Source organism: Castanea sativa, chromosome 8 (assembly GCF_040712315.1).
Source record: "Castanea sativa cultivar Marrone di Chiusa Pesio chromosome 8, ASM4071231v1".
Classification (NCBI taxonomy): domain Eukaryota; kingdom Viridiplantae; phylum Streptophyta; class Magnoliopsida; order Fagales; family Fagaceae; genus Castanea; species Castanea sativa.
In genome coordinates, this window is record NC_134020.1 from 18,062,119 (window position 1) to 18,087,874 (window position 25,756).

The 25,756-nt window shown below is 40.0% G+C and overlaps 1 pseudogene; it reads right to left on the minus strand.

Moving 5' to 3' along the window:
• Positions 1-4,045: 4,045 nt before the first annotated feature.
• LOC142605948 (protein FAR1-RELATED SEQUENCE 11-like) lies at positions 4,046-16,335 on the minus strand (annotated as a pseudogene).
• Positions 16,336-25,756: the final 9,421 nt, after the last annotated feature.

The window sequence follows — 25,756 nt, forward strand, 5'->3', positions numbered from 1 at the left end:
TAATATTTAGTTGGTCTACTCCATGTGTACAAAAAGTTATATATATATATATATATATATATATATATATATATATATGAGAATGTTAACAAGCACCAGAGGGTGCTTGTTAAGGTTCTCCTTAATGGGTCCCACATCAATAAAAAAATGGAGTAAATTAGAGAAAAAACATGACATGACTTGTAAGAAAAATCGGACAAATTTGCCCTCTTAATATGAGACACAACTCGCACTGGCTGGGTTTTTTTTTTCTTTGGACCAAATTGCCCTCCGGTGCTTGTTCCCTCCGTTTCACTTTTTATTTCCCACAAAATTTTATTTTACCAATATTTTATTATCTATTTTCTTTCGCTTTACCAATATCAAACTAAATTTCTTCTCCTTTACCAATATCAAAGAGAAGAAGAGATGAAGAAATGTCATTAAAGGTGTAAGTGCACAATTGCACCTGGCCCCGCACGTTACGCTGGGCCAAATGGCATTAAACAATATGATTTGTAGAGCGTGGGCTTGAAACCCAGGTTAGAAGTGTTTGAGGATTAAATGACAAGCCAAAGATTGTAAACACTTAAAAACAACAATGAATACCGTAAATCAACCTGCTTCGGACGTAAGCGAGAATCGTTCTTATATTATTTCTCTCTCTTTTTCTCTTTCTTTTTTTGATTACCAAGAAGGATCCCCATTCTGTTCCAAGTTGCTCCTTAAATACTCCTCTTTTTTGATACTTTGTACACGTGTTGCCCCAACTCACCCCTTAGCCTAGATATTTCTTTTCTTAATGCCTTTGAATAGTAACTTGAGAAGTTTCCTTCCACTGTTACGTGTGTGTCACTTCCCCATTAATGCGGCCAGTAGGTGGTAGGTGCAGGGTCTTTAATGTGGAGGTGACAACCTTTATCCTTGGTGTTTCTCTAACATCGGTGCTTCTAGGACATTTAAGGGTTTACCCCATTTAACCATTGGTTTTGACCATGTCATTGCCTAACTTTTATCATGAAGTCCCGGTTCTCCGTGTCGTCCGAAGAGAAATTCACAAGTATTAACAAGTTCTCGGATTCTCGGATCCTCGGCATATGGTCCGACCCGTAGTATTAACAAGTTCTAAACCCAAGAGCAGTCGGCCTTCCCTAGCATGGCCCAAAGGCCCATATACCCATCGGGTCTTTTTACTCCCCACAATAGCCCTCAAAACTCTAATTTTCGACGTCCGAGGAGAAAAATAGGGTTTTGATAAACGAGAACCTACTCCACACACTTTGTGAGCGATGGCACGTGCGTAAATCGTTTCGCGTCCCGTAAGATGCCACCCTGGCGGTTTTTTTTTCAAAAACGCGCGCATTTATGACTGTAAGCCACACTTTGTCTTCCACGTTCAACTGCGAGATGGGTATCCAACGGTCCTCGTTACTCCACGAAAATTTGGGCGGGATAAACATAATTTCGAGGCCGCTTTTCCGCACATCGTGACGCTTCGGGAACCTGCGCCTTCATTTAATTCCCCAGGGGCTAATCCCATAAAAACATCAGCGATCACACTTTACCGTAAAACCTGTGGAAATTTGCACACCTTCAACTTTGTAAGTTCTTGCTTTCTCCATTCTTAACCTTTTCTCCTCGGATATAGTCCCTCGTCCTCGTAGACATTCTCCCCTTTAGAGTTTAGCCTTTCGTTCTTTTCTGATGGGTAGGTTTAAGTGTCTAGTTGATACCGCCGCTGGAATGGAAGGTTTCAGAGCCAAGTATCACATTCCCGGCGATGTAGGTTTGAAACATTGCCCGGCAGAAGCCGTGGCCGGTTCTAGAAAGGAGGGAGAGGTTATCATCCCAATGATAGCCTTTATAGAGGGTGGGATGACCCTCCCAATGAGGCCTGTAACTAGGGAATACCTCCGCAACCACCGGTTGTGTCCCGATCAGTGCCTCCCAAACGTTTTTAGAGTTTTAGGTAGCATCGATGCTCTAAACGAGCAAATGGGTCTAAACCTCACCTGGCACGATGTTGTCTTTCTATACGAGTCCCATAAACTTTCCAAAGTAGGTTACTACATTAAATCCCGCTCCAGCGTCGTTAGGCTAATCTCTTGTCTGCCCAAATCCAACAAAGGCATGAAGGATGACTACCTGATCGTCTCTGGAAACTGGCACGACGGCCTCCACTGCCCAATTGAGTGGGGAGATCCAGGTGCGACACCTTAGGATTAGCCTTCCTTCCCCCGCACAAACTCCTCTAATATTTACAAAAATACACACTCACATGCATTCACGTTTATTTAGGTTCATCATGTATTGTATGAATCTGACCATATTCGTTTGATTTGGTGTCTTCCTTTGCAGATAAGCGACACGTGCGCCCATGCTTAAGCCACTGCAACGTTGCAGATCTTAACCGGGTACTGCGCTCCGAGGTGTTTGTCAGCGAGGACCTACAACTCAGAGCAGCTCATCTGATCTTAGGATACACTCCCATCTCCTCGGACTTCCAGGAGATAGAAAACGCCATAGTAGCCGGTGACCAAAGGCGAAGGAAGATAAACGTAGCCCGGCCCCACTTTTTGGACGACCACGATCTCCCTGACGCCCCTGACACCGTTTTATACGGACAGCCCATTGCGGCAACCCCCCTCGCTGTGCATTCTCAGGCGACTGTTGTTCCAGAAGAGCAGGTGTCTTCTTCGCATACACTAGACGAAGAGATAGATTAATTCCAACTCGAAGACACCGAAAGACCTCGAGGGACTCAGTTCGTCGTACTTTCTGACGAGGAGGAAGAACCCACCGAGGCCTCTGGAATTGCAGGGTTCGTAGTTGCCCAACCAGAACACGAATCCGAGGAAGACATGGATAGGATGCAGGATCTCTTGACCAAGAGAGGTGCAAAGGTCGCCGGGAAAAAGACGGGGGCGTCCCAAGTTCCCCCATCTTTGCCACCTCCCCCTCCTCCAGCTGAGCCAAAACTTCCAGCCGAGGATCCCAAGAAGAAGAGAAATGGGGATATTGAGGGGACGATCAGTAAGGACCCCAAGAAACCACGACAACAACTCCCATTCGGTTCAGAAGCTGGACAAAGGCAAGGGTAGGGCCCGCTCTGTTGAAAGCGGGGAAATCAGGGACGAGGCCGAAGTGCGCCGAGCACCGACCACCTGGTCCCCCGACTTAAGACTGGACGGCGCACCCATCTCCTGCCAATCCAGTATAAAGGCGGTTCAACAAGGCCATGCCCACCACTTGGCCGAAGTGTTGGAGCGCCCTCTTCTGCTGCCCAAGGATATGGAGACCTTGGAAAAAATGAGCCAGCCACAACTATTCCTTTCTTTAAAAAGGGACCTAGCGCTAGTAAGTTTCCCCCTTTTTAGGAATGTTCCACTTTTAACAATATTCATAAGTTTTTTACTATTCCTAATTCCATCATACTTTGTTACAGGCCATTCAGGGGGTCTTTGTAGCCGAGAAGTTCATAAAAGACACTCGGAAGAAGGCCAGAACTGAGCTGGAGATCAGGATGGAGACTGAGAAGTCCTTGGGCACGGCTCTTGCTGAGAATGAAAAGCTTACCTCAGAGGTGGCTGAGCTGAGGAGAGAGAAGAATGGGGTCGAGTCAAACTTGAAGACTATGAAGACCCAGATAGAAGGGCAGCGTAAGCTCCTTCGCGAAAAAGATGATGAGCTCGCCCGAGCCCAAAGGGAACGCTCGGATTTGGAAAAGGAGCTTGCGCTGATGAAAGAAGAAGCCAGCTCATTCCAACGCTCTCTACAGGCTGCCAAGCAGACGAGCTACGAGGAAGGGGTAGCAACCACCGAGTAGTAACCACCGAGGAGCAGCTGACAGAGGCCTTTGCGGCTTTGTGCCGGGAGTACTGTCAGAAAGTCTGGGGGGAAGCCCTAAACGTAGCTGGAGTTCCTCTATCCTCGGATCTGAGGAAGTCCGAGAACGTTTGGCTTCCCCTGGAGATACAGGAGATTGAAGAGGCTCCTGTTGCTACTCCTACCCCTGAGTCAACTCTCCCTGCTCTGCCTCCGATGGTCCCACAGCTGATTCCAGATCCTACAAAACCTTCAGGTTCCAACAAAGAGAAGGAAGGAGGAGGGGATGCAGAGAAGGATTTGAGCCAGACAGTGGAACCCAACGTCCTTCCAACGAAGACAGTAGACAAAGGAAAGCAAGTCCTGACTTCCTTTGAGCTGGAGTTGAAAGAGACAGAGGGAACCAGCACTTCTCAGCAAGATCCTCCTCCACAAGCTTAGGACCTAGCTTAGGGCTTCTCTTCTCCATGTTCAGCATTTATATGTAGTGCATGTCCAAATGATTAATGAAGAACAACTTTATTTGATTTTCAATCGTGTTGCATCTGTTTTTACTTTATTCTTTTTATACTTATCGCAAAAATTTCCCATTAATACATAGCAAAAGTTTCTCAGAGTAAACAAATCTAACTCCAAGGATTGCACAATCACAACTTCCACATAATCATGCGCATGTTATTAAAGACTTAACAGAAGGTGACATGTTTGAGATATTTAAACAATGCCTTGATTAAAAAGAAGAAAAAAACCTCATATAACGATCAAACCCTTGCAATGTATAGCACCGTTTCTAGTAGGATGTAAGGTCAGAGGACCATTCCTTACACAAATTTGCTTAACACTTAAAGATATAAAACTTAAGATCCGAATTAATGACCAGTAAGGCACTAATTTCCAGGCGCAATAAGAAATTAACTTTAATCAAGTTTGTGGTCCGAGGACAAGACTTAAACAATTTCCCATTGGTTCTTAAGATCAATAAGCTTAAATGTCAATTTGTCCAAAGTAGGAGGTCCAAGGACCCGGCATAACTAAGGTTCTGTTTAACAAATGACAAGACATCAATTTCCACAAGGTTTGTGGTCCGAAGACTGCACTTGACCAAGTTTCTGTTTGACTCTTAAGAACAATAGCTTCAAATGTTAATTTTTCCAAAGTAGGAGGTCCGAAGACCCGGCATAACTAAGGTTCTGTTTAACAAATGACAAGACATCAATTTCCACAAGGTTTGTGGTCCGAAGACTGCACTTGACCAAGTTTCTGTTTGACTCTTAAGAACAATAGCTTCAAATGTTAATTTTCCCAAAGTAGGAGGTCCGAAGACCCGACATAACTAAGGTTCTGTTTAACAAATGACAAAACATCAATTTCCACAAGGTTTGTGGTCCGAAGACTGCACTTGACCAAGTTTCTGTTTGATTCTTAAGAACAATAGCTTCAAATGTTAATTTTCCCAAAGTAGGAGGTCCGAAGACCCGGCATAACTAAGGTTCTGTTTAACAAATGACAAGACATCAATTTCCACAAGGTTTATGGTCCGAGGACTGCACTTAACCAAGTTTCTGTTTGATTCTTAAGAACAATAGCTTCAAATGTTAATTTTTCCAAAGTAGGAGGTCCGAAGACCCGGCATAACTAAGGTTCTGTTTAACAAATGACAAGACATCAATTTCCACAAGGTTTGTGGTCCGAAGACTGCACTTGACCAAGTTTCTGTTTGATTCTTAAGAACAGTAACTTCATGCGTCAGAGGCACTCATAACTTTGAAATGTTCACTGACAAAAGCACATTTTATTAATAATAATATCTTCTAAGATTATTTACATTCCATGGGCGTGGTACAATTCTTTCCAAGCTGGGTTCTTAGAGGTGCCCACAACTTTTCTTAGTACGAGATCACCAGGTGCAAGTGGCCTTAGCCTCACATGAGCGTCATATCCCCGTTTTAGCTTCTGTTGATAATAAGCCATTTGGACCATTGCTACCTCGCGCCGTTCCTAAGCAAATCTAGGCCTTTCTCCAGGAGTCCCGCGTTATTCTCTGAATTGAAAGAGCTCGTCTTTAGGGTGGGAAAACCAGATTCCAGAGGTATCACCGCCTCGGCTCCATAAGTCATAGAGAATGGCGTTTCTCTAGTGGACCTGCGCGGTGTGGTCCGATACGTCCACAGAACATGAGGGAGCTCTTCTACCCATCTGCCTTTCGCATCATCCAACCTTTTCTTCAGTCCACTGACAATGACTTTGTTAACGGCCTCGGCTTGCCCATTTCCTCTAGGATAAGCTGGGGTGGAATATCTATTTATGATACCCATGTCACCACAATACTTCCTAAAAGCCTTACTGTCGAACTGAACACCATTGTCTGAGATGAGTGTGTGTGGTATACCGAATCTAGTAACGATGTTTTTCCAGACAAACTTCTTGGAGTCAACATCTCTTATATTTGCTAAGGGCTCGGCCTCAACCCATTTAGTGAAATAGTCTGTTCCCACGAGAAGCCATCTTTTATTGCCTGTTGCCCTCGAAAATGGCCCAACTATGTCTAGTCCCCACTGTGCGAAGGGCCAAGGACTGGAAAGGGGGTTAAGAACTCCTCCAGGTTGATGAATATTAGGAGCAAACCTCTGACACTAATCACATTTCCTGGCATAGTCTTGGGCCTCTCTTTGCATATTGGGCCACCAATAACCCTGAGTCAGAGCTCTGTGGGCTAAGGATCTTCCCCCAGTGTGGCTGCCACAAATCCCTTCATGCAATTCTTCTAGAAGCCCCTCCGTTGAATCAGGGTGTACACACAACAAGTACGGTCCTGAAAAGGATCGTTTGTACAGTTTTTGGTCCTCGGACAACCAGCAACGTGGCGCCTTTCGGCGTATCTTATCTGCTTCAGATTTGTCCTCAGGAAGGACATCATCCCTAAGAAAAGATACGACCGGGTCGATCCAACTAGGTCCAGGCCTTATTAGATGGATACGAGGTGCGTTGGTAATGACAAGAGAGGGTTCTAGTAAATCCTCAACGAGGATAACCCTAGGTAAACCTTGAGCCGAGGACGTTGCCAGCGTGGCTAAGGAGTCTGCATGGGTGTTTCCGCTCCGAGAGATATGAGTTAAGGCGAAGGAGTCAAATTCAGTTTGCTGGCGCTTAATCTGGGCCAAATATTCCTGCATCCTTGGATCTCTAGCCTCCATGGTTCCCGTGACCTGGCCGACCACCAGTTGAGAATCCGAGAAGATATGGATTTCCTTTCCACCCATTCTATGCACCATTTTCATGCCTACCAAGACCGCTTCGTATTCGGCCTCATTGTTAGTAGCCGAGAACGCCAATCTCAAAGATTTTTCGAAGACAATTCCCTCGGGGACGTTAGAACAAGTCCAACACTGCATCCTCTCGATTAGCCGCCCCATCCACATACACTTTCCAAATCGGAGGCATGGTCTCATCACACCAACTGATTTTTCATCCATGTGTGCTTCTTTTAGAGTTTCTTCCGTAATGGCTCGGCAAATTCCGCCACCAAGTCGGCGAGGACCTGGCCCCTTCACCGAGGTGCGAGGCTTGTATTTAACATCAAAAGCCCCCAGATGGTCCCCCACTTTGCTATCCTTCCCGAGTAGTCGCTACGCAAGGCACCGCCTTGGGGGCAATTGGGGTTAACAACCACTGTGTGGGACTGAAAATAATGGGGAAGCTTTCGCGTGGCATGAACCACGGCCAGGAGCGCTTTCTCTAAGGGTTGATAACGCACCTCGGCATCACCCAAAGATTTACTAACGTAATATACCGGTCTCTGCACCCCGTTATCATCTCTTATCAGGACCAGGCTGACCGCGTGGATGGCCACTGCCAGATAAGCAAACAAAATCTCATGTGCCTCCGGTCGGGACAAAATGGGTGGCCGAGAAAGATATTGCTTGAGCTGTTGAAAAGCTAACTCGCAGTCCTCGGTCCATCGAAACCCTTTCCACTTATTCAACAGTTGGAAGAAAGGACGACACCGGTCAGCTGACCGAGATATGAACCTGTTCAAAGCGGCAATCATTCCCGTCAACTTTTGAATTTCTTTTGGGTTCCGAGGAGGCTGCAAGTCCTGAATAGCCTTGACCTGCACCGGATTTACCTCTATGCCTCTATGAGTAATCATGTATCCCAAGAACTTTCCAGACCCCACGCCGAAAGAGCATTTTGAGGCGTTGAGGCGCAACTTGTACCTTCTCAGTATCTGAAAAGTGTCGGCCAAATCTTTCACGTGTGAGGGTATTGTTTTGCTTTTCACCACCATATCGTCAACGTATACTTCAATGGTTTTCCCCATTTGCTGTTCGAACATTCTGGTCATCATCCTTTGATAGGTAGCCCCAGCATTCTTCAAACCGAATGGCATGACCTTATAATGATAATTCCCCGTCGGTGTAATGAAGGCAGTCTTCTCCCCGATCCTCTGGTGCCAAGGGAATCCGTGATAACCCCGGAAGGCGTCCAAGAAACTCATCCGAGGATGTCCGACAGTGGCATCCACCGGTTGATCAATACGTGGCTTTGGGAAAGAATCTTTAGGGCAGGGCCTTGTTCGGATCGGAAGTCCACACATACCCTCCACGTTCCATTTTTCTTTTTAACGACAACTGTATGGGCCAACCACTCGGGGTAGAAAACTTCTTTGATAGCCCCAGCCCTTCTGAGTTTTAAGCACCTCTCCTTCACAGCCTCAGAATGTTCCCTAGAAGAGCGCCGAGGTGGCCGCTTCTCGGAATAATGGCTGGGTTGACATTTAAGTGATGACAAATGAAGCCCGGATCCACGCCTGGAGCTTCATAAGGATCCCACGCAAAAACATCAACGTTGTCCTTCAAGAATTCTAACAATTCCATCTTCTCTTGGTGTGGCAAAAGTACACCGACTTGGAAGAATCTCTCTGGGTCATCGGCCACTAGAAACTTCTCTAATCCCTCGCAATGTGTCTCATCTCCTGTCACCATTCCAGATGAATCAGGAGCCGTTAACTGCTATAAGTCTTTGGTGATCAAAGCCGAAGACTCGGCTTCTGTCTGATGCAGTACTGCAGCCGATATGCACTGCCTGGCTACCGATTGGCTGCCGAGGATTTCCTCAACACATTCCCCCCGAGGGAATTTAACTTTAACATGTAAGGTAGAGGAGACGGCTCCAAGCGCATGCAGCCAAGGCCTGGCAAGGATGGCCGTGTATGGAGAGTACGCATCAACCACGATGAAGTCCACCTCAACCGTTTCTAGGCCGGATTGAACGGGCAAACAGATCTGTCCCTTCGGCACAACGGCTCTCCCTTCAAAGCTTATAAGTGGCGAGTCATAAGGAGTAAGGTCTTCCAACTTCAACCTTAACCCCTTAAATAGATCAGGGTACATGATATCTGCACCGCTGCCCTAATCTATCATCACCCTTCTCACGTCATAGTTCCCTATTCTGAGGGTAACCACAAGAGCATCGTCATGGGGCTGGATAGTCCCTACCTTATCCTCCTCCGAGAAATCTAAGACGGGCAAAGTGCCCTTCAACCTCTTCGGCCTGTGACCCACATCCTCAGTCTGTGGATGGGAAACCGCCATCACCCTAGTGGGACCTGAGCCGGTCCTGCTAGGGGCAGCGAAGATAATATTAATTGTTCCCAATGCTGGCCGAGATGTATTGTTCCTCTGGTTGTTTGAGCCAACTTGGTGACTCGCCCGTGGGTGACACAGTGCTGCTTTAACTTTCCCTCACCTGACGAGCCTCCCGATGGTTCCACGGTCCGACAGCTTCTCGGTAGTGTGGCCCACATCCCGGTGGTACCTGGCAAAAGAGGTTCTATTCCACTTCGCAGGTCTCCGCCATCTTATCTGAGGCCATTTAAAGAAGGGTTCCTTGCGAACTTTCTCAGGGCAGCTCTGATGTCCTGGTTCCCGGAATAGCGTGTTCACGGCCGAGGTGCCGCCAGGCGGCTGTCCAACGTAATCTCTCCTCGGCCCTGTTACTGTGATATTCCGTCCGACCTGAAATCCCTTCTCTCCCCGGCGGATAACCTTCTCTTTTCCCTTTCCTTGCGTTAGTCTTCCTCCACTCTCTTATACTCGTCAATACGGTCCATGAGGCGACGTACATCCGCGAGGCTTTTTAGTCAAAGACTTTCTCAGGTCGTGATCAGTAGGGAGGCCTACCTTAAAGGTATTAAGCGCCACCTCATCAAAGTCGCCATCTATTTCATTAAACATCTCCCAGTAACGATCGGAGTATGCTTTCAACGTCTCCCCTTCCCTCATGGTCATGGATAACAGCGAGTCCAATGGCCGAGGTACTCTGCTACACGTGATGAACCGTGAAGCGAATGCCCTAGTAAGCTCCCCAAACAAACTTATAGACCCCGACTTAAGGCCGTTGAACCACCTCATAGCAACAGGTCCCAGGCTAGAGGGGAAAACTTTGCACATCAGGGTCTCGTTGTGAAAGTGCACCGCCATCCTCTGGTTAAAGTGACTCACATGCTCCACCGGATCAGTCCGGCCATTATAGATGGTGAAAGTGGGCTGGGTAAACCTTCTAGGAAGCCTTCCTTTCTCAATCCTCCGTGCAAATGGAGATTTGGAGAGCTGGTGCAACGCCCTACTCATAGCATCATTGCCTAAGCCCCTAGAACGAGGCTTCTTACGTCTGCGAGTTGGCTGGTCGCCCTCCTCACCGGAGGATGTTGCACTGGTGGGAGAGCGCAACCTTGAGCTGTAACCAGCTCCCCTATCCTCCTCTGAGGAAGAATTAGATGAGGACGGTGAAAACCTACGCTTGGCGCGGCGTAGCTTTCTCTTTAAACGGTTGATTTCCTTCTGCATGGATTTAGAACTCTCATCGTGGGTGGTGCTACCCCCCTCATGAATATGGCTAGCACCTGGATATTCTGTATGGACACTCCCCTCACGATCCCTTCGATGTTCAAGACGTTCGAAATGATCTTCCGGTTGTGATCCCTGTGACTCAGCATGGTGAGCACCTAAGCCTGCCATAGTATCCCTGCCTCTTCTAGACTAGATTTCCCACAGACGGCGCCAATTGTAAGTGCACAATTGCACCTGGCCCCAAGAACAGTTACGGGCTCAGGCCCAATGAGCCTTAAACAATATGATTTGTAGAGCGTGGGCTTGAAACCTAGGTTAGAAGTGTTTGAGGATTAAATGACAAGCCAAAGATTGTAAACACTTGAAAACAACAAGGAATACTGTAAATCAACCTGCTCGGACGTAAGCCGAGAACTGTTCTTATATTATTTCTCTCTCTTTTTTCTCTTTCTTTTTTTGATTACCAAGAAGGGATCCCCATTTCCGTTCCAAGTTGCTCCTTAAATACTCCTCTTTTTGATACTTTGTACACGTGTTGCCCCAACTCCCCCTTAGCCTAGATATTTCTTTTCTTAATGCCTTTGAATAGTAACCAGAAGTTTCCCTTCCATTGTTCAGGTGTCACTTCCCCATTAATGCGGCCAGGGTGGTAGGTGCAGGGTCTTTAATGTGGAGGTGACAACCTTTATCCTTGGTGTTTCTCTAACATCGGTGCTTCTAGGACATTCAAGGGTTTACCCCTTTTAACCATTGGTTTTGACCATGTCATTGCCTAACGTTTATCATGAAGTCCCGGGTTCTCCGGTGTCCGTCCGAAGAGAAATTCACAAGTATTAACAAGTTCTCGGATTCTCTGATCCTCGGCATATGGGCCGACCCGTAGTATTAACAAGTTCTAAACCCAAGAGCAGGTCGGCCTTCCCTAGCATGGCCCAAAGGCCCATATAACCATCAGGGTCTTTTTACTCCCCACAAAAGGATTGAGGAATTTTAAACAAGGTACCACTATTGTATTTTATTTGATTCATAGTTATTTTAAAAAAATAGGTTAAAATTAATATGTTAATTTTTATTTTTGATACATGTATATTGTAGCACTAATGGATGGGGATGTAGTTGCAAAAGATTACTTTGACTTAAATGAACTACTTCATGAAGGTATTATAATTTTATTTTATTTGTAATTTACATTTCATCTATCATAAAATATTTTTGAACTCTTGTTTTTATATAGCACCAAAATTTATATGATGTTAATTTTATTTCTAATACATGTATTATAACATCAATGGATGGGAATGTAGTTGCAAGTGAGAGTCACTACTTTACTCCAGAATATTGTTTTGACTTAAATGAACACTTTCAAGAAGGTATTATAATTTTATTTTATTTATAAATTTACATTTCATTTATCATAGAATATGATGTTTATATTTAAACTCTTGTTTTAATATAGCACCAATGGATGACAATGTAGATGCAAGTGAGGCTCATCAATTTGTTCCAATGGATTGTTTTGACTTAAATGAATTGTCTCAAGAAGGTATTAATATTTTCATTTTATTTGTAATATATAATTCATATATCACATAATATGATGTTGATTGTTTTTATAATTTTTGTTTTAATATAGCACAAGTTGATGATGATTTGATTGCAAGTGAGGTTCATGGAAGTGTTTCAAAGAATTGTGTTGAATTAAACGAGCTTCCAAATGATGGAAAAATTAATAATACTTATGGAGATGAAATAATTGATTGGAATGAATGTCCAATAGATAAAATGAGAGTTATTGAAGAACATGAAGATATAAATTCAACAAAAAATGAATTTGAGCCTTTTGTTGGTCAATTTTTTCCTAGTGAAGAAGAAGCTTTCGTTTTCTATAAAAATTATGCAAATCGATTTACAATTCGAAAAGGTAGTACTAAGAAGAAAAAAAAAGGAGAAATAGGGACTAACAATATAATACCTTAAGTTGTCAAAGTTGTTACTTTAAAGACCAAAAACATTAATCTTTTTTTTTCCGGGTTGAGAAATATTTTCCATCATACCCACCACAATAGTTAGGTTGAAAAAAGATCTAACCCAACCTAGCCTACCTAGATTGGGCTGGAATTAATTGAGCATCCAAACAATACCAATACAAACAACACCGATACTATGTGTACACCAAAAAAGAAAGTTTAAAAAATAACAAATACATTAAGTTGTCAAAGTTGATATTTTAAAGACCAATAACATTCACTTGATACTTTAAAACTAAAGCACTGGTAGATAAATATTAAGGACTAACAATGTAATATCAGCGTGGATTAGAGTTTAGGTTTGAATCCCTTATAAATGGGCAATTTAAGCATGATTTAAATTTCTTCAAGAATATTTAATTTAAATTAGTATTTATTGAATCCCTTATAAAGATTTAAGTAAATTCATTATATAAAAAAAAGGTAGAAAGAAGTGTTTTAGTACAATGACATAATATTGAAAATGATAATGTGAATATTCACTAGCATAATATTGTCAAAATGGAAATGTAAAACCAAAAACCAAAAAAACAAGAGAAGTGCCAAAATTAACAAAGGCATTATATTGTCAAAATTAATATTGTCCAATGACTTAATATTGTCAAAATTAACAAACACAATATTGTCATAATTTTTTTCTTTTACAAGCTCAAGAGTTTATGCCTAACATTTCAAAGAAAATATTGGATTCAATCCAATTTCACTTGAAGTACATTTTTTTTCTTTTTTGGGCACCATTTGAGGAAGTACAATTATCTTTCTCCGGACATGTTGAGATGTTATGGCCAACATGCTTGCAAAGGCCACAAGACTTCTTTTTCTTTCCTAATTCTCTTCCACCTTAATTTCATTCGTTTTTGCTTCGGACGACCTTTTGTCTTTGAGAGTGGAGGACAATTAATGAAGCAATCTCCATCAATCATATCATTAACATTAGCATCAACCATATTTTCCTTGTCCACTAAATTTTCATCATCCACCACTAGAAATTCCTTTTCACTTAATGATGCTTCACAACACCAACGTGGTGGTAAATACAAGGATGGAATTTGGTAACAATCTTTATGAAGGAATACACTAAGTACATGACAACAAAGTATACCCTAAAATTCAAAATTCTTGCAACTACAATATGTCATCTTACCATCCGATAATACTTTGTGCCTTTGACTTGTTTCATCTTTATAATATTGTAGCACAAATTCAATACCATTTTCTTGAAGCACCGAATATCGTGTTGCTCTCGCAAATTCCTCTTGAAAAATCTTGAAAGCATAGGGCGTCAAAACACTATGTGTTTAATCTTCTAACGGTGACATTAATCTTAAAGAAGAACCTCTATATGTCTCCAAAATCGTATCATGTGATTGTGTTTGCTCAATATCTTCAATGGGAAGATCAACCTAAAATTACAAATAGTAAAATAAATTAAAAACTTTTGTATGACACATGAAGACTACAAATATTAACCAAAAAAAAATTATACAACAAAAAAAGTGTAAGGTAAATAATGACTTTCTTATTTGATGAGTTGGATCAAGTTTGTGTGAGAACTAACTAACCGTTTAATAAATGTATTTATACTTTCCGATCTTCCGGTTGTTGTCATTCCACCAAAAAAATGCCCACGAATGTAACATGGTACCCAAAAGTGCTTGATTTGATATAAACCAATTACATGTTTGTTAGAGAACATGTCATATTTTTTCATAACTTGAAACCATTGATTGTCAAAATCTTCACATGACTCTAATTGGTATAATTTATAGAAGTCCATGCACCAATTTGAATATTAATTACGAAGAATTGATGTAAACCAACCACTAAATTTAGCAGTAATATGCCATATGCAAAAGACATGCTTTGTAGCCGGCAATTCTTTTGATATTGCCTCTATAATCCATGGATCTTGGTCCATCAAAATTGCCTTAGGTTGATTCCTCATTAAGCATGGAAAAGTTTGCTAATCAAATACAAATTTACTAAAGCATGAAAATATTTCAAATCATATACGTTATTATTCTACTAATTAACCAAATAAAATTTAAAAAATAATTGTACAAATTTATAAGACAAAGAATGTACCTTCATTAACCATCGCAAGACACTTGTTGTTTCATTTTGAAGAAGTGCACAACCAAAGAGAATTGTCTTTCCGTGATTATTGACACCAACAAAAATACCAAAATGCATATCATAAGCATTCACCTTATAAGTAGTATAAAAAACAACCACATCGCCATATTTTTTGTACCAATCAAAACAATGAGTAGGTGACCAAAAAATATGCTCCAATCTATTTTCTTCATCAATTGTAAATGCATATTGGAATCTAGAGTTCTCTTCTTTAGCAACTTTGAAAAATTGTAGAAGATCCATGGCATCATTCTTTGCATTCTTCCTCCTCATTTTCACATAAAGATTATGAATATCCCTTTGAAAAAATGGAAGTTTTCCATGTTTCAAATGCCTCTCAAGTTTCATAACATGCATTACCTCTCTAATTGAAAGTCTAGCTTCTTTCAATAAGAAAATGCATTTTTCATCATCTATAGTGATAACTTGATTGGCTGGAAGAAATCACACTTTCGAAGGGGAGAACAAATCACGATTGTGGTCTACAACAAACTTAGTGACATGTCATTCTCGAGGAAAAATATCAAATGACTTTCACAAAATGATACTTAAATGAGCTTTACATCCACATTTTAAAGACTTCCTATTTCGTTGCTCCTTATATGGATCCACTATTTTTAGTGATTGTTTACCTTGTCGATGACAAAAGAAATCACATCTTACTATTTCTCCTTGTTTTTTCACAGTGTGACCTTTTCGAATTGTAAAACCATATCGATTTGCATAATTTTTATAGAAAACAAAAGCTTCTTCACTAGGAAAACATTGACAAACAAAAGGCTTAAACTCATTTTCTATTGAATTTATATCTTCATGTTCTTCAATAACTCCCATTTTATCTATTGGACATTCATTCCAATCAATTATTTCATCTACATAAGTATTATTAATTTTTCCATCATTTGGAAGCTCGTTTAATTCAACAAAAATCTTTGAAACACTTCCATGAACCTCACTTGCAATCACATCATCATCAACTTGTGCTATATTAAAACAAAAATTTAAAAAACAATCAACATCATATTTTGTGATATATGAATTGTATATTACAAATAAAATGAAAATAATAATACCTTCTTGAGAAAATTCATTTAAGTCAAAACAATCCATTGGAACAAATTGATGAGCCTCACTTGCATCTACATTGTCATCCATTGGTGCTATATTAAAACAAGAGTTTAAAATATAAACATCATATTCTATGATAAACGAAATGTAAATTTATAAATAAAATAAAATTATAATACCTTCTTGAAGGGGTTCATTTAAGTCAAAACAATATTTTGGAGTAAAGTAGTGACTCTCACTTGCAACTACATTCCCATCCATTGATGCTATAATACATGTATTAGAAATAAAAATTAACGTCATATAAATTTTGGTGCTATATAAAAACAAGAGTTTAAAAATATTTTATGATAAATGAAATGTAAATCAAAATAAAATAAAATTATAATACCTTCATGAAGTGGTTCATTTAAGTCAAAGCAATCTTTTGCAACTACATCCCCATCCATTAGTGCTACAATATACATGTATCAAAAAAAAGAATTAACAACATATTAATTTTAACCTATTTTTTAAAAAATAACTATGAATCAAATAAAATACAATAGTGGTACCTTGTTTAAAATTCCTCAATCCTTTAATGACATTTCTTCATCTCTTTTTCTCTTTGATATTGGTAAAGGAGAAGAAATTTAGTTTGATATTGGTAAAGTGAAAGACAATAGATAATAAAATATTGGTAAAAGAAGATTTGGTGGGAAATAAAAAGTAAAAAGGGAGGGAACAACCACCGGAGGGCAATTTTGTCCAAAAAAAAAAAAACCTAGCCAATGCTAACCATGTCACATATTAAGAGGGCAAATTTGTCCAATTTTTTCTTTCAAGTCATGTCATATTTTTTCTCTAATTTACTCCATTTTTTATTTATTTATGCGGGACCCATTAAGGAGAACCTTAACAAGCACCCTCCGGTTCTTGTTAACATTCTCCTATATATATATATATATATATATATAGACATATTGATCTCATAAAGTTACTTTTTATATTGAAGAAATTAAATCTGGCAAAGCCTATATATGCAATAAAGATGCCATAGAACTTTTTGTGATTTGCCTGTTTTGTGTCGGTTAGAATTTTTTCTGTATCAACCACCAACTCGGTAAAATTTATTCGTTGTTGGGCCTATTCTATCTAGACTTGGCGAACGTGCGGTTCAAGTTGAGCTCAGGTCAAGTTAACTAGAATTTTCTACATGAATTTTTTTTTTTTATACAGAAAATAATATGTATTTGCCATTTGGAAAGTCACATAACAAATTACTTAGTATAAATGCATTACTTTGCATTTTTCCACTCATATCAAGAATGAGCTTAGCTAAACAAATTAATACTTGTTCAATAATTTTAAAATTATACAAATCCCCCATTACTAACCAAACCAAATTAGCACAAAGAATAAGTAAAACAAGTACACAAGTTTCATTTCTACACAACATGAACATCCCAAAACATAAAACAAAATTACAAATTCCTTATTGGATAACTAATTCGACAAAGAATAAAAACATATAATAAATTTATAATATTGAAAACTAATTTTATAATCTATTATCAATTGTGGTTAACACTCTTTCAATTTGAGAATATACATTAAAGTTTGATTATTTATCTATTTATACATAATATCTTTTATGAATATCATGTCATTATTAAGTAATACACACTCTAGGAAATATCATAATCTAATTTGAAAAATCATTTATTTTGGACATGAATTGTTAAAAAAATAAGCGTTCGTAATTTATGCTAATTTCATTGATACTTTATCTTCACTATTTTCACACTTATAAATGTTTCTCATACATATTTATAATTTTAAATATATATTTTTAACTCTAATGTAACTAAATTAACTTGGCATGTATTATATTATTTGATATCAAAAAATATTTACTTGTTACAGAATGTATCAACCATTGATCTTTCAATTCATTTGTATTCTGTATGTAAAAGGCTCAATTATTTCCTTAAAGCTCACAATAAACAATTAAACTAATATTGTCTTAATTTTTTTTTACCAAATTTTTTTTATTAAATGGTTCGGATCTCGGGTCAGGTTGGGTTGACTCGCAAAAAACGAGTCGGGTCACAGGTCAACCCGTTTTATTTCGAATAAAAAAAAATCAGATTCAATTTGGGTATTTTTTAAGTCAAGTCAAGAAATTCTAACTTATTTGGCCATGTCTGATTCTATCTCTAAAATATTGTATCCTTAGAAAAATTCATCCCCTATTTATAAATAAGTCCTTTTATAAACAACACTAATATTAGTAGAAAGAAAATATCTAAAAATGTTACGAATATATATATTCTCTCGAAAATCTCTCATTGATTGAACGTAACGTGATCACTAAGTTGCAGTGGATTCAGTTCACTCATCAAGCAGGGATGTGGTCCTTCCTTTGATCGTGACCACTAAGTCAAACCGACCACTTTGAAGTTTGAACAGCCACTCAAGACGTTACCACTGTCCCCTGCCTTAATTTTTCATTTGTCAAGCCCCTTTATTAAGTTCAGTTCTTGTTTCTCAAAAACAAAAAAAAAAGTTCAACTCTTGGGAGGTTTTGATCCAAAATAGTCTAAAATGGGAGGTTAGTATTTTTCATCCGACTACGGGAAGCTGCTTCTCAAAAAAAAAAAAAAAAGACTACGAGAAGTTGAAAAGGAGCGTGGACTATGGAATGAGAAAACTATTTGCACATTTAGAATAGAATAATCAAATCACCGCACATTTTTTATGCGATAGTCACTCTAAGGTGTGAGAGGCAAGAGTCGAGATTTAAGTTTTCAGGATAAAACTTTACACAAATAAAATAAGGTGTGAGAAGCTAGGGTAGAATTTCAATCACGTATAAAATAAAATAAAAAACCAAGTTTTTATATTAAATAAATAAATAAATAAATATATCATTTCTTAACCACTTAATTAAGTTATAGTCAAGGGTTCAAGTGTTCAACTACCAAAAATAAACAATAATAAGTCTTTTTTTTTTTACAAGGCATGGATCTTGAGAAGGTCAGCTTGGAAGATCCAAGCGCTGCTCTAAGACCATAATAGAGACTTGACATGCTTGCCTAATTATGGATAGGGATCAGGGATTCATGAAACTTATTTAATTGGCATGGTTTTAGGGGCAGCTCTACATTAAAGGTGGGGTGGTCTTATGACTACCCTGACCATGAAAACAGATTATTATTATTAGGGAGTGTTGATGCCCACTTTGGCAAAAATACCCAAGAATTCCAACAATATAAAAAAGGTGAAAGAAGAAGAGTTAGCAAGGTAACAGAAAAAACCATTAAGGCTGAATGACAGGAATAATGGTCCACAGGTCTATAAAGTAATAAGAAGGCCACATAGAAAGCAAATGGGCCCAAGCGAATCTAGAGGAAGAAGTAGTAAGCTCATGGATATCATAAGTTTTGGAAAGTAAGCAAAAATGGGCCGAAAAAGCCCAAGTAAAGGAATTAGTAAATGGTGTGATAATTGGGCTAGGGAAGCCCAAAAGATTTAGCAAAAGTCCATAGGAATGTAGAAATAAAATGGGTCAAGGATGCCCAAAGGGATAAAATGGGCTAAGGAAGCCCAAGATAGTATGAGAATAAGCCCAACAAAAGTACTGGGCAATGAGAACTAAGTAAAGGAAAAAATATATGGTAGGCCCAAAGGAGGCCCAACAAGCAAAAATTAAATGATAATATGGCAGAAGTAACGGAGCAGCATGGCAAAAGTGTCAGCCGACCCACAAAGAAGGTAGGGGCTGGATTGAAGAAGGAAGTACTTATGCCCGAGCAAAGCCCAGCCCAAGGAAGAAACAAGATGCATAGAATGAAAACCCAGTGACTTATGCACGCCACAAAGGGTTAAAAATAAGCTGCAGGATGTGCAGAAGGACCAGATAAATCCACAAGTAATGGCAAATGAATGAATGGCAAACAAGCCGTGTACTCACAAGGGAGTGGAGTACGCACAAGGCTTAGGTATCACCCATTTGTACCCAATCACTACAGGCGCGGTGGGCCATGGGTCAGAGGTTAGAGAGGGTATGGTCTGGCGATGGGGAGAAGGGGAAAATCTATTCTAGGATTTCTACTCAAAGCTTTTTTAGGGAAATGTCCTGTTAGGATAACATACCACCCAAAAGAGGGAAAGATGAGTTGGAATCACTAAGTGTATGCCATAGGAATTAGTAAGAGAGAATATCCAATCCTTATCCGGATGAGAATGCCATGGAAGGCAAGAAAATAAAACAAAAACTCATTTTTCTGGGAATGGAATGTGGTGCAGCCAACGTAGGGAAGTGGTCCTGGCTGAACGACTAGCAAACCAGTGGGTGGCTCGGGAAGGACACCTACACCAGGCCAAAAGTAGTTAAGGGGTAAAACAGTAAAACCCATCACGGCATGCAGTATAAAAAAGTCCTAGCTGTGCACAACAAAAGTAGGAGGAAAAACAAGGATGGAAGGGTAAGAAGTAAAAAGAAACGAGTGAGAAAAACAGCAAGAAAGGAAACAACAAAAAAACAGAGAGGGCAAAAAGAGAAGTGAGAAAACAAGAGTGCAATAAGGCATGCACTAATAGGCTATTCTCTTCTCTCCCTCTCAATAGCCTACTCTGTAACAAGTTAAAGGATTTGGAATTTAGCTATTTAGATCTATTCTTTCAAAATAAGCAATTTCTATTGCAGGATTTCCCTGTGAGATTACTCACATTGGGGACTGGTTCTCTTCTTGGATTTAATCTGCTGAGGAACCAAGCACAACTGACTAATCCCTCTTCCCTTCTTTTATTGTGATTAATTAAGCATTAACTGTACTTCTACTATATTCACATAGTCATGTTTTCTTGTTAAGAAAATGGTTTAAGTGTCTTCTTTTTTTGGCAGTAGACATATCTTCATCATATTATGTGCCTCTTGCCATAACATTTTTTTGTAACAACATCCTCTGCAGTAAGCGAGTGATCAAGATCTTGGTGAAGGGATCCTAGTTTGCGCACAAGCTGGCCTGAGGTGAGTTTCAATCAAGCCAGTCCCGACTCTCCTACCCCAGAACTATTGGGCCACAACGCGGTAGGAAGCAATCTAGCCCAAAAATACAAAAAGGCCCACCATCTAAACACCTCTAAACTTCAAGGGGTAAAATCCAAATTTTGAAACTTTAGTATGTAAAATTCAAACATCTCCAAACTCTAAGGGTATAATTTGTAATTTACCCATTTTAGAATAAATAAACTTCTATAAGGAAATTGTAAAATTTTATGCATTTGCGTGTGTTTATTTTTTCAATATATAAAATTTTTCTTTTATTATATTTTATATAATTTAATTTTTTTAATAATTACCTTAGAAAAAAATTTCTTGAGCCGCTAGAGAAATGATATTCATAATAGTAGTTTGAATTTTTGGAAAAAAAGATAGAGGTCTTCAAGAGAATGACCATATGATACAACCATCTTCCCTGATGCTAGTACTGGACACAATTGGTGGGAATTACATCGAATGAATATCCCAATTTTGGATAAGTTTACTCTCATCGAAACATGCTACCTAGGTAATATCATGTTGGATCTTCTAGCCCATATAGAAGTGGCTCCACATACAAGGCAAGCCCAAAAAAAAAAAAAGTACATATACATTTGCCAAAAAAAATTGTATGCTAAAATAATTTAGGTGATCATCCTAATAAAAATATTGAATACTTTGGCTTGATAATTACAAAAATTTGGGTTCAACAAAAATAAGAATAATAATTCATAGCATCTTCACAATAATTTCAATGTGGTAAGCTGTTACTAATTATAATTTAGGCTTAATGGTGATATTTTTTTTATTGACCAATAACAGTTATTTGCATTAGTTATTGTAAAAATGTTGTGGACGTAGCATTATTCCAAAATTAATTCTACCCTAAACATAATCCTTAATCCCTATAAAAAATGGCTTAAATAATAACAGTAAATATTAGTCCAAATAACAACAAATATAAACCAAATAAAAATAAGGCAAGACCAAACAACAAGTGAACAAAAAGATAAAAACCACTAATCAATTAAATTTGTAATTTGTTCAACCTATTCAATAAAAATAATCTCTAATTTCATTTTTCCCTTAAAAAATGGTATCAAAAAAAATATTGTGATCGTGGTTGTGAGTTCTCTTTAATGGTTGATGATGTGAAAATTGTCAGTAGTGTAGGTTCGTCTAGATGGAGTTGAGCCCTCGTCACTATACCTGCAAACGTAGTGCGAAGCTTTCCTCAGATGGTCACCGATGTGGTGCTTGCCACAACGCCTCCAATGATTATGTCAGTGCACAGAAGCTTTCAAGGAAGTAAGAAAACTTAAAATATTAGAGTTACGTATGCTAGTGTATTTTGGGTGTGTGTGTTTGTACCTAGTTTGGTTCTGATCGGCGCATATAAATAGTTTCGTAATTTCTAGCCGTTGGGGCCTTAATTGTGGCTTTAGTACTCCTTTCGTTACACCTCTGGGTTTATCAATATGGGCTTTTATGAGCTCCCAACTATCTGAAAGCTAATTGGTAATCGTCCAGGGCATTGAAACTTCTTATTAATGACTTGCCTCCCTTCATCCATGACGTGGCAAGATGGACGAAGGCGTTTTGTGAGGTTGCCTGGGCAAGAGGGTTTGTTGGTCCCATCAGCTATACGACCACTAGGAGGTGAAAGGTCTTTTGCCTAGACATGACTCTTGGGGTTATGTTCCGCATTTGATGTGAAGTGGCAAAGAATTAATGTGTCGTGGCAGCGCTATACACATCGTGGCCACGTGGCGCGTTATGGCTGGCGAAGTTAATGCTCCATTTATGTGACTCTTTGGGTTTCCCACTGGTTTTCAGTTTTTTTTTTTTTTTTGTGCTTAGTTTTTAAACTCCCTTCCTTTTCTCTTTCTTCTTCACTTTTCATCTCTCTTACGCCATTGTTGTTTTGCAATTTTCTTCTCCGAGCTACTTCCTTTGCAATTGCCTGCATTTTTTTTTTGGGTTGCGTTTCTAAGGTACGTCTTCTTCCTTCTCTTTCTATTTTTCTTACCATAGCAATTTCAAAAAGGATTCTAATTTCCCCTTTCTTTTTTTTGGGGTCTCTTTTAGGATCTTGCCCCTTTCCTTCTACTTTTTGAGTTCCATGCTTAGTAGTTTTAAGGTTAGGACACTTTGTCCTTCTGTTTCCTTCCTCTTTGTGCGTTTAGGGGCTTCTCTAAAAGTCTCTCGCAATTTCTCCCCTTTAGTTGAGGGTTTTGTGTCTGAGGGTAATAGTTTGGGTGTGGCGTTAGCTAGTCTAGTCCCCTTGCTTCATCAATCCGCTGACTAGTTTGAAAATTTGGTAGGTGAGCAAAGAGGGATGTCGGAGGTGAGATCTAGTGGGCTTGAGACGGGGATGTTGTCTAGCGACAACCTCGTAGAGGAAGATACTGCAGCCTCTAGTCCAAGGGAGGTCAGAGCTTTCTCTGACTTTGGGGAGGAGTATGGGCTGGACGTTGCGACCCTTTCTAGATTATCAACAAGTTTCAGTTTCCTGAGAGGGTTAAGGTTCGTCTTCCCCATAAGGAGGAAGGAGCCTGTCACTTCTCGCCCGGGGTGGTGTGCTTCTACGAGGCCGCCTTCCTGTGTGGGCTTAGATTCCCCGTCCATCCCTTCATCATGGAGCTTTTAAGTCACTTTAATATTGCTTCTAGGCAATTTATGCCAAACTCATGGAGGATAGTGATCAGTTGTATGAAGATATGGCTGGCTGCCACTAAGGGAGATATGATTAAGGTGGACGATTTCACCTACTTGTATCATTTGAAGGAGTCCAAGGAATACGGGTACTATGAGCTCGTCCCTTAGGTCAAGGAGGCTAGGATCGTCAAGGGCCTGCCCTCATTGTTCTGATATTAGAAGTCCCGATTCTACTTTGTCTCCAGGGATGAATGGGAGACTCCTTCTAATGAAGTTTAGGGGGACGACCCTAGGTTGCTCCATTGGTGGAGAGCCCTGAGTCTAGGTTCATCGTTTCTCTACTAGTCCTTCGTCCTTCATTATTTTGCATATTTTATCTCTGCTAACTCTCTTGTTTGTTGTCTTGTGCATAGTTAAGAAGCGGTCGTAGCTCAAGAGCAGGTACAGGCAACGCGTCGAGGCAGCTATTGAGTATGGGAGGACAATCGACGATTTTGATGATCTATTTGAGCCGTGAACCCTAGCTCTTTATTGCCTTGGTCAAGAGCCTTCTGCTTACATCCTGCGCATTATAGAAATAGAGGAGAAGAAGAGTAAGTTTTTACTCAACTCGTCATTGCTACTCCTTTTTTCTTTTTTCTTTTTTACAAGTGTTTTTTTCTTTCACAAAGATGAAGACGAAATTCCACCAGGGGATGTACGTGAAGATGAGGGCCAAGAAGAACGAGCCCCTTTCCAACCTCAAGAATAGGGTGGTGCGCGTGGTGGAGAAAGGAGTCTCTGTCACTCCTTTTACCCCCGTCACTGAGACGACGAGGACAGCGTCCCTGGCTACCTCGATGGAAGAAATTACCCCACTCTTGAATAAACCACGCGTGGCTAACAAAGGGAATGAAAAGGCTAACTCCCATTCGTCTAGCCTCTAGGAAGACACAGACCTTGTGTTGACGAAGGCACAAGATGTCTTTACAACTAAGGAGCTCAAGGTCTTCTCTAGCGTGCCTTCTAACGAGGTTGTGAGTCTTCATATCCATAAACTCGTCCAAGTAGTGCACTTGTGCGATTTCTCCTTTACCTTTCTCCTCTTTTGTATTGTTTTGAAAATTGGATCTCCTTTTTAGGTATTGGGGGAGACCATTCATATCATCTCGGAGTACCTGAACCACGAGGCGAAGGCCATTTCAGCGGGGTCTCGGGTGGTGGCTTTGGAGGTGGAAAACTCAAAGTTGAGGAAGGACCTTATTGTTGCCATGGACAAGGCCAATACCAGAAAGGAGAAAGTTAAGGTCTTGTCTGATGATTTGAGGGTGGAGAGGTAGCTGACACTGGTAAACGACGAGCAGCTTCTGGCCGCAAAAGAGAAGATTAAGATGGTTACTACCAAGTCCATCAAGGCCTTCCAGCAAACGGAGGAGTGCAATACTATGCTTTTTAGCTGGTATTATAAAGGCTTTGAGCTCCTGAGACAGTACCTCATCAAGCACCCCACCAGAGTGGATCTAGAGAACTTGGATCTCGAGGAGGTGGATAAGGAAATGGCAGATGATGAGGCCTCCCAGTCTACAGCTCCTGGGGGTGATGCTCTAGAAAGCCTCCTCTGCCTCCTCTTGCTGGTGATAATGAAGCCGCCGCTTGAACCTACTCATATTCCTGCTTCTCGTTTGTTTTTCTTTCTTTCTTATTTTAGGTGCCTAGTGTGTTTTTGGGCTTTTTGATTCTATTTTTAGAACAATATTTTTATTCTAATTTAAGAACAATATCTCTTGCCCAGTGTTTTTGGGCTTTTAATTCTAAAGTTGGAACAATACTAGTTGGCCGATGTTTTTGGGGCTTTCAATTCTATTGACTATTTATGCTTACCTATTTACTTTTCTGCATTGTTATGCATGATAATTTTTGTCTGTATGTGACTTCTGTCTGCCTCGTTGCTTGTCTACCCTCAACTTGGGGGGTTTGCTTAATTAGGAAACGACTTGCTTTCGTCAGTAAGTTATGTCCACCTAGGTGGATTTTCCTTAGTCAATTTTTTGCAACCTATCCCTACGCGTGGGATCTTGTTATTTGGCTTTTTCAATAACTTACATCCGTCTAGGCAAAATCTTGTTACTTAGCCAATTTTGTGACTTAAACCCATTGAAGGGATCTTGTCATTTGGCTTCGTCAGTAACTTACATCTGTCTAAGTGG